Raw genomic sequence first — 8089 nt, forward strand, 5'->3', positions numbered from 1 at the left:
CTTACTACAGACCAGCTAGGGATCTTACTACAGACCAGCTAGGGATCTTACTATAGACCAGCTAGGGATCTAACTATAGACCAGCTAGGGATCTTACTATAGACCAGCTAGGGATCTTACTATAGACCAGCTAGGGATCTTACTACAGACCAGCTAGGGATCTTACTATAGACCAGCTAGGGATCTTACTATACACCAGCTTGGGATCTTACTATAGATCAGCTAGGGATCTTACTACAGACCAGCTAGGGATCTTACTACAGACCAGCTAGGGATCTTACTATAGACCAGCTAGGGATCTAACTATAGACCAGCTAGGGATCCTACTATAGATCAGCTAGGGATCTTACTATAAACCAGCTAGGGATCTAACTATAGACCAGCTAGGGATCTTACTATAGACCAGCTAGGGATCTTACTATAGACCAGCTAGGGATCTTACTACAGACCAGCTAGGGATCTTACTACAGACCAGCTAGGGATCTTACTATAGACCAGCTAGGGATCTAACTATAGACCAGCTAGGGATCTTACTATAGACCAGCTAGGGATCTTACAATAGACCAGCTAAGGATCTTAGTACAGACCAGATAGGGATCTTAATATAGTCCAGCTAGGGATCTTACAATACACCAGCAAGGAATCTTGCTATAGATCAGCTAGGGATCTTACTATAGACCAGCTAGGGATCTTACTACAGACCAGCTAGGGATCTTACTATAGACCAGCTAGGGATCTAACTATAGACCAGCTAGGGATCCTACTATAGATCAGCTAGGGATCTTACTATAGACCAGCTAGGGATCTTACTATAGACCAGCTAGGGATCTTACTACAGACCAGCTAGCGATCTTACTATAGACCAGCTAGGGATCTTACTATAGGCCTGCTAGGAATCCTACTATAGGCCTGCTAGGGATCCTACTATAGACCTGCTAGGGATCCTACTATAGGCCTGCCAGGGATCCTATTATAGGCCAGCTAGATATCCTACTATAGGCCTGCTAGGTACTCTATAATAGGCCAGCTGACTGCAGAATGCCAAATGCATCAAAAGTGAAGGGGGTTGGGGGGGATAAATAATGTTGCCTCCAATGTGATTAATATGATGTTACCAGCTAGGCCTGTCATGGACAGATTGGTGAATCTGTTGTTGGCTAAAACCATTCTAGCACCCTCCTCCTGAACAGGGTTCAACAACCAGTTACTGAGTTACTGTAGGTCGGGACAGGAGCAAGGTTGGAAAGTTCAGAACCCAGTTTGAATACTGAACATTATTATAAAATGGCAGTTGACAGGGCTTTACATAAGGTATAGACACATTTTGCCTTGCCACATTCAGCCTTCCAAGTTTTCCAAGCTTTAGAATTTTGGAGTAGCTGAACATTCAACCATTCATTTTAACCTAAAGTTTACCTTTGACCCCTATAGCTTATGTGCTTGAGATAGAGGGGAAATGAAACACTTCTACGCAGCATTCTGGAACTTGAACTTTCAGTTTGACTTACTTCCTGTTAACGACGATGGCTTTTATCTGAACCTACCATCCAGTGGTACATTAGTTCATAATTTTTTGACCAAATAAGGTAAAGGATATGCTGATGTTGACACAAAAGGTGGGGTCTCTCAGACTATAAAAAACTTGTGGACACGTTATTCCAATCTTACATTGATGGTCATTCATTTAACATATTTGTATGTATCCATTTTCAACTCTCATAGACTGTGGTAAGATTTATTTTCTCTATTTCACCAGATATGATTATTTCATGCATTGTCTGATTCTAATGTAATATGTTAGTGTCTCAGGGAGACTAAGCAGGTGAACTGTAACTGGGACAAAGTACATATCTACAATACATGTGGAAAGTATTCAGACCCCTTGACTTTTTCCACATTTTGTTACGCTACAGCCTTATTCTGAAATGTGTTAAATTGTTTTTTTCCCCCTCATCAATCTACACGCAAAACCCCATAATGAAAAAACCCCTGGAAATATTACATTTACATAAGTATTCAGACCCTTTACTCAGTACTTTGTTGAAGCACCTATGGCAGCAATTACAGGCTTGAGTCTTCTTGGGAATGACACTACCAGCTTGGCACACCTGTATTTGGGGAGTTTCTTCCATTCTTCTCTGCATATCCTCTCAAGGTCTGTCAGGTTGGATGGTGAGCGTCGCTGCGCAGCTATTTTCAGGTCTCTCCAGAGATGTTCAATCGGGTTCAACTCTGTGCTCTGGCTGGGCCACTCAAGGACATTCAGAGACTTGTCCCGAAGCCACTCCTAAGTTGCCTTGGCTGTGTGCTTAGGGTCATTGTCCTGTTGGAAGGTGAACCTTCGCCCAAGTCTGAGGTCCTCAGCGCTCTGTACTTTGCTCCGTTCATCTTTCCCTCATTCCTGACTGATATCCCAGTCCCTGCAGCTGAAAAACATCCCCATAGTATGATGTTGCCACCACCATGCTTCACCGTAGGGATGGTGCCAGGTTTCCTTCAGACGTGACACTTGGCATTCAGGCCAAAGTGTTCAATATTGCTTTCTTCAGACCAGAGCATCTTGTTTCTCATGGTCTGAGAGTCCTTAAGGTGCCTCTTGGCAAACTCCAAGCAGGCTGTTATGTGCCTTTTACTACCATCTGTCTGGCCACTCTAACATAAAGGCCTAATTGGTGTAGTGCTGCAGAGATGGTTGTCCTTCTGGAAGGTTCTCCCATCTCCACAGAGGAACTCTGGAGCTATGTCAGAGTGACCATCTGGTTCTTGGTCACCTCCCTGACCAAGGCACTTCTCAACCGATTGCTCAGTTTGGCTGGGCGGCCAGCTTTAGGAAGAGTCTTGGTGGATCCAAACTACTTCAATTTAAGAATGATGGAGGCCACTGTGTTCTTGGGGACCTTCATTTTTTGGTACCCTTTCCCAGATTAGTGCCTCGACACAATCCTGTCTCGGAGCTCTACGGACAATTCCTTTGACATCATGGCTTGGTTTTTGCTCTGACATGCAATGTCAACTGTGGGACCTTATATAGACAGACCTTATAATGGTCTGAATACTTATGTAAATAATGTATTTTTGTTTTTTAATACATTTGCAAAAAAAATCCAAAACATGTTTATACTTATCATTATGGGGTATGTTATGTAGATCGATGAGGATTTAAAACAAATAAAAATCATTCTACGATAAGGCTGTAACGTAAAAAAAATTGTAAAAAGTCAAGGGGTCTGAATACGTTCTGAATGCACTGTATGTCAAATACTGAAGTGTGCTTGATTTAGCTTGACCACTGTGCATGTGTTGCTAGTTGGGTAGAGTTTGGGACTCTCCTATTTTGTCCTTTGTACTGGGTAAGCTAAGTCAAACTCACCTCAAGTATTTGACTTGCTGATACATAAGACACAGATACAAACCTACACTAGAGCTGAAGTAACAGAGGAAAATATAGCATTTGACTTCTAGAAATGTAAGAGACAATCTATAAAAACACAGGTGGAGAATCCAACAATGCAGACTATGGATATTGATGATGACACGTCTCCCAACAAGCCCAGTGTTACATTTTCAGGTATCAATTCAAGTACAAACTCACAGCTTTTGCTCCTTACATTCCTGGATAATATAAGTAGTTTAACATTACCAGAGAGAGTTCAAAGCTCTTACATGATATTTCCCTGTGATTCAGTACATTTTCAGTGGTGGAAGAGACCATCCGGAGTTGCTGCAGTGTGTCTGGGGCTGCTGTGTGTTCTCCTATTGGCTGGGATCATAGGCTTGTCTGTCTACTGTAAGTTTAGTATGTTGTTTTGTAAACTTCAATGGTGTGATAGTTACACATATTTGAATAATTGATCAACTTTTCCCTTTTACAGATGGAGTCATTGATCATCACTGCTCAACAGAGAGAGACCAACATGCCAGTTACAGCCTTCTGACTAAAGGAGATCAGCAACCAACCAGTTATAATAACTTGACAAAAGAGGGAGACCAGATACAGACCAATTACAACACCCTGACTGAAGAGAGAGACCAGCTACAGAATAGTCTCACAACCAAAACTAAGGAGAAAGACCAGTTGCAGAATACTCTCACCACAATAACTCGGGAGAGAGACCAGATACAGAATAATCTAAATACCAGGACCACTGAGAGAGACCAGTTACAGAACAGTCTAAATACCAGGACCACTGAGAGAGACCAGTTACAGAACAGTCTAAATACCAGGACCACTGAGAGAGACCAGTTACAGAACAGTCTAAATACCAGGACCACTGAGAGAGACCAGTTACAGAACAGTCTAAATACCAGGACCACTGAGAGAGACCAGTTACAGAACAGTCTAAATACCAGGACCACTGAGAGAGACCAGTTACTGAACAGTCTAAATACCAGGACCACTGAGAGAGACCAGTTACAGAACAGTCTAAATACCAGGACCACTGAGAGAGACCAGTTACAGAACAGTCTAAATACCAGGACCACTGAGAGAGACCAGTTACAGAACAGTCTAAATACCAGGACCGCTGAGAGAGACCAGTTACGGAACAGTCTAAATACCAGGACCAAAGAGAGAGACCAGTTACAGAACAGTCTAAATACCAGGACCGCTGAGAGAGACCAGTTACGGAACAGTCTAAATACCAGGACCAAAGAGAGAGACCAGTTACAGAACAGTCTAAATACCAGGACCACTGAGAGAGACCAGTTACAGAACAGTCTAAATACCAGGACCACTGAGAGAGACCAGTTACAGAATAGTCTAAATACCAGGACCACTGAGAGAGACCAGTTACAGAACAGTCTAAATACCACGGCCTCTGAGAGAGACCAGCTACAGAATAGTCTAAATACCACGACCACTGAGAGAGACCAGTTACAGAACAGTCTAAATACCACGGCCTCTGAGAGAGACCAGCTACAGAATAGTCTAAATACCACGACCACTGAGAGAGACCAGTTTAAAACGAGGCTTAGGTTCTATGGTGAGTGCAGTCTTTAATTTTCTTAATTTAAAAATACAATTTTATTTCATACTTAGAAGAGATTTAATTATTTATTTCTTTATTTTTTATTTCACCTTTATTTAACCAGGTAGGCTAGTTGAGAACAAGTTCTCATTTGCAACTGCGACCTGGCCAAGATAAAACATAGCAATTCGACACATACAACAACACAGAGTTACACATGGAATAAACAAAACATACAGTCAATAATACAGTAGAACAAAATAAATATATTTGGTATACTTTTAAATGCCTGCTGTTCTGTTGTGTTTATTTCAGAGAAACCCTGTGTGGATGGATGGTGGAAGTTTGGCACCAGCTGTTACTATGTCTCCTCCACAATGGACACAGGTGGGGGTGGTCAGAAGGACTGCAGAACAATGGGTGCTGATTTGGTTATTATAAACAGCAGAGAAGAACAGGTAATAGATAACACATTAGTAATACTACAATACTACTGTTTCATTATTATTATTATCTCTCATTAGTTTTCAACATGTTTAATTCTGTGTGGTTACAGGGTTAATTCTGTGTGGTTACAGGGTTAAAACAAAAACAATTCAAAGGGTTATGGTTAGGGGTTAAGGTTTGGGCTATGGGTTGGGGAAAGGATTAAAACTAAAATGATTAAACACAACGCTCTGTTTCCATCAAGTACTCTCCCAGCTTGCTAGAGCATTGTGAACTGCCGTGGTGCAGTCATCAGAGAGTGCTTGGTCTGTGTGGTCTGAGCACGCTTCCCCTCTGGGCATCATGAGTTTGCACCAGTGTTCTGCAACAGTTTGGTATTGTTTTAGTGAGCACTGAGGAAGGAATATATGGAAGTACTCAGGACCTTTTCAAACATTCTGAATCCCCTTGTATTTCTAGTGACCAGGCTGAGTACATTATTCTACTACTACTACTACTACTATTAGACTACTACTACTATTATTTATAAAATGTAGAAGTGTTTCTCTGCTGTGGAGATTAAATAATGGCCATTGTTTTTCATCAACAATTATATTATAGATATTTATCAATGGATTTAAGAAGAATGTCTGGATTGGTGCATATAAAAAAGATGCAATCTGGAAGTGGGTTGGCGACACACCATTTAAACCTACGTGAGTGAACAGGTTCTGGAATACTTTTACACTCTTTTTTTCTGTGGTAATAAATGAATTTTTACAGTCTGATAATCTCGTCCTCAGCTAGCTCTCTCTCTCCCTCTGTAGAATGGTAACAACTGATCCTGGGGACTAGGTTAACTGTCTGATTCTCTATGTAGAATGGTAACAACTGATCCTGGGGACTAGGTTAACTGTCTGATTCTCTATGTAGAATGGTAACAACTGATCCTGGGGACTAGGTTAACTGTCTGATTCTCTATGTAGAATGATAACAACTGAGCCTGGGGACTAGGTTAACTGTCTGATTCTCTATGTAGAATGGTAACAACTGAGCCTGGGGACTAGGTTAACTGTCTGATTCTCTATGTAGAATGGTAACAACTGAGCCTGGGGACTAGGTTAACTATCTGATTCTCTATGTAGAATGGTAACAACTGATCCTGGGGACTAGGTTAACTGTCTGATTCTCTCTGTAGAATGGTAACAACTGATCCTGGGGACTAGGTTAACTGTCTGATTCTCTCTGTAGAATGGTAACAACTGATCCTGGGGACTAGGTTAACTGTCTGATTCTCTATGTAGAATGGTAACAACTGAGCCTGGGGACTAGGTTAACTATCTGATTCTCTATGTAGAATGGTAACAACTGATCCTGGGGACTAGGTTAACTGTCTGATTCTCTATGTAGAATGGTAACAACTGAGCCTGGGGACTAGGTTAACTATCTGATTCTCTATGTAGAATGGTAACAACTGATCCTGGGACCTAGGTTAACTGTCTGATTCTCTATGTAGAATGGTAACAACTGAGCCTGGGGACTAGGTTAACTATCTGATTCTCTATGTAAAATGGTAACAACTGATCCTGGGACCTAGGTTAACTGTCTGATTCTCTATGTAGAATGGTAACAACTGAGCCTGGGGACTAGGTTAACTGTCTGATTCTCTATGTAGAATGGTAACAACTGAGCCTGGGGACTAGGTTAACTGTCTGATTCTCTATGTAGAATGGTAACAACTGATCCTGGGGACTAGGTTAACTATCTGATTCTCTATGTAGAATGGTAACAACTGATCCTGGGGACTAGGTTAACTGTCTGATTCTCTATGTAGAATGGTAACAACTGAGCCTGGGGACTAGGTTAACTATCTGATTCTCTATGTAGAATGGTAACAACTGATCCTGGGGACTAGGTTAACTGTCTGATTCTCTATGTAGAATGGTAACAACTGAGCCTGGGGACTAGGTTAACTGTCTGATTCTCTATGTAGAATGGTAACAACTGAGCCTGGGGACTAGGTTAACTGTCTGATTCTCTATGTAGAATGGTAACAACTGAGCCTGGGGACTTGGTTAACTGTCTGATTCTCTATGTAGAATGGTAACAACTGATCCTGGGGACTAGGTTAACTGTCTGATTCTCTATGTAGAATGGTAACAACTGATCCTGGGGACTAGGTTAACTGTCTGATTCTCTATGTTGTATTGGATGATTTTCAACTCTGATTCTCTGTGTTGTTTATAGCTATTGGATGGAAGGGGAACCAAATAATTTGAATGACAAGGCGGCTTGTGTTGAGATCTCACAGACGGCATCAGACCCATTGAAGAGCTGGAAGGATGGACCGTGTATTCCAAAACACTGGGTGTGTAGTCAATTATAATAGCTAATGTAAGCCCCTATTTTATGGAGTTGAACTGGTTTCACTGTGTTAGGCATAAACTGTTTTTGTTTCTATGTGTGACTACATTGAAAGATGTATTTGATGTCTTTAAAGAGACCAGAGCTATGTGAGTTTATCCACCGTTCATCAGGCCCAGGGGAGTGTAATAGTCTCTAACTGCGGTTTACATTTTTACCTATATGGTGTACATATACCAATTTAAAAATACACTGTTTTCATTTAAGTTTTTACAATTATCAATCCATTTCAAATGCAGCAGTGTTCTATGTTTGCTTCCATTCTGTTCCAT

The 8089-nt window shown here is 41.3% G+C and overlaps 1 non-coding gene across 1 annotated transcript; it reads left to right on the forward strand.

Moving 5' to 3' along the window:
* Positions 1 to 1651: 1651 nt before the first annotated feature.
* Positions 1652 to 7767, forward strand: LOC106597530 (uncharacterized). Its single transcript, XR_014392075.1, has 7 exons — positions 1652 to 1728; positions 3493 to 3568; positions 3686 to 3787; positions 3873 to 4982; positions 5283 to 5425; positions 6015 to 6109; positions 7641 to 7767. It is a non-coding gene; the product is annotated as an uncharacterized LOC106597530 (transcript).
* The last annotated feature ends 322 nt before the right edge of the window (positions 7768 to 8089 follow it).

Source organism: Salmo salar, chromosome 04 (assembly GCF_965601325.2).
Source record: "Salmo salar chromosome 04, fSalSal1, whole genome shotgun sequence".
NCBI classification, from domain to species: domain Eukaryota; kingdom Metazoa; phylum Chordata; class Actinopteri; order Salmoniformes; family Salmonidae; genus Salmo; species Salmo salar.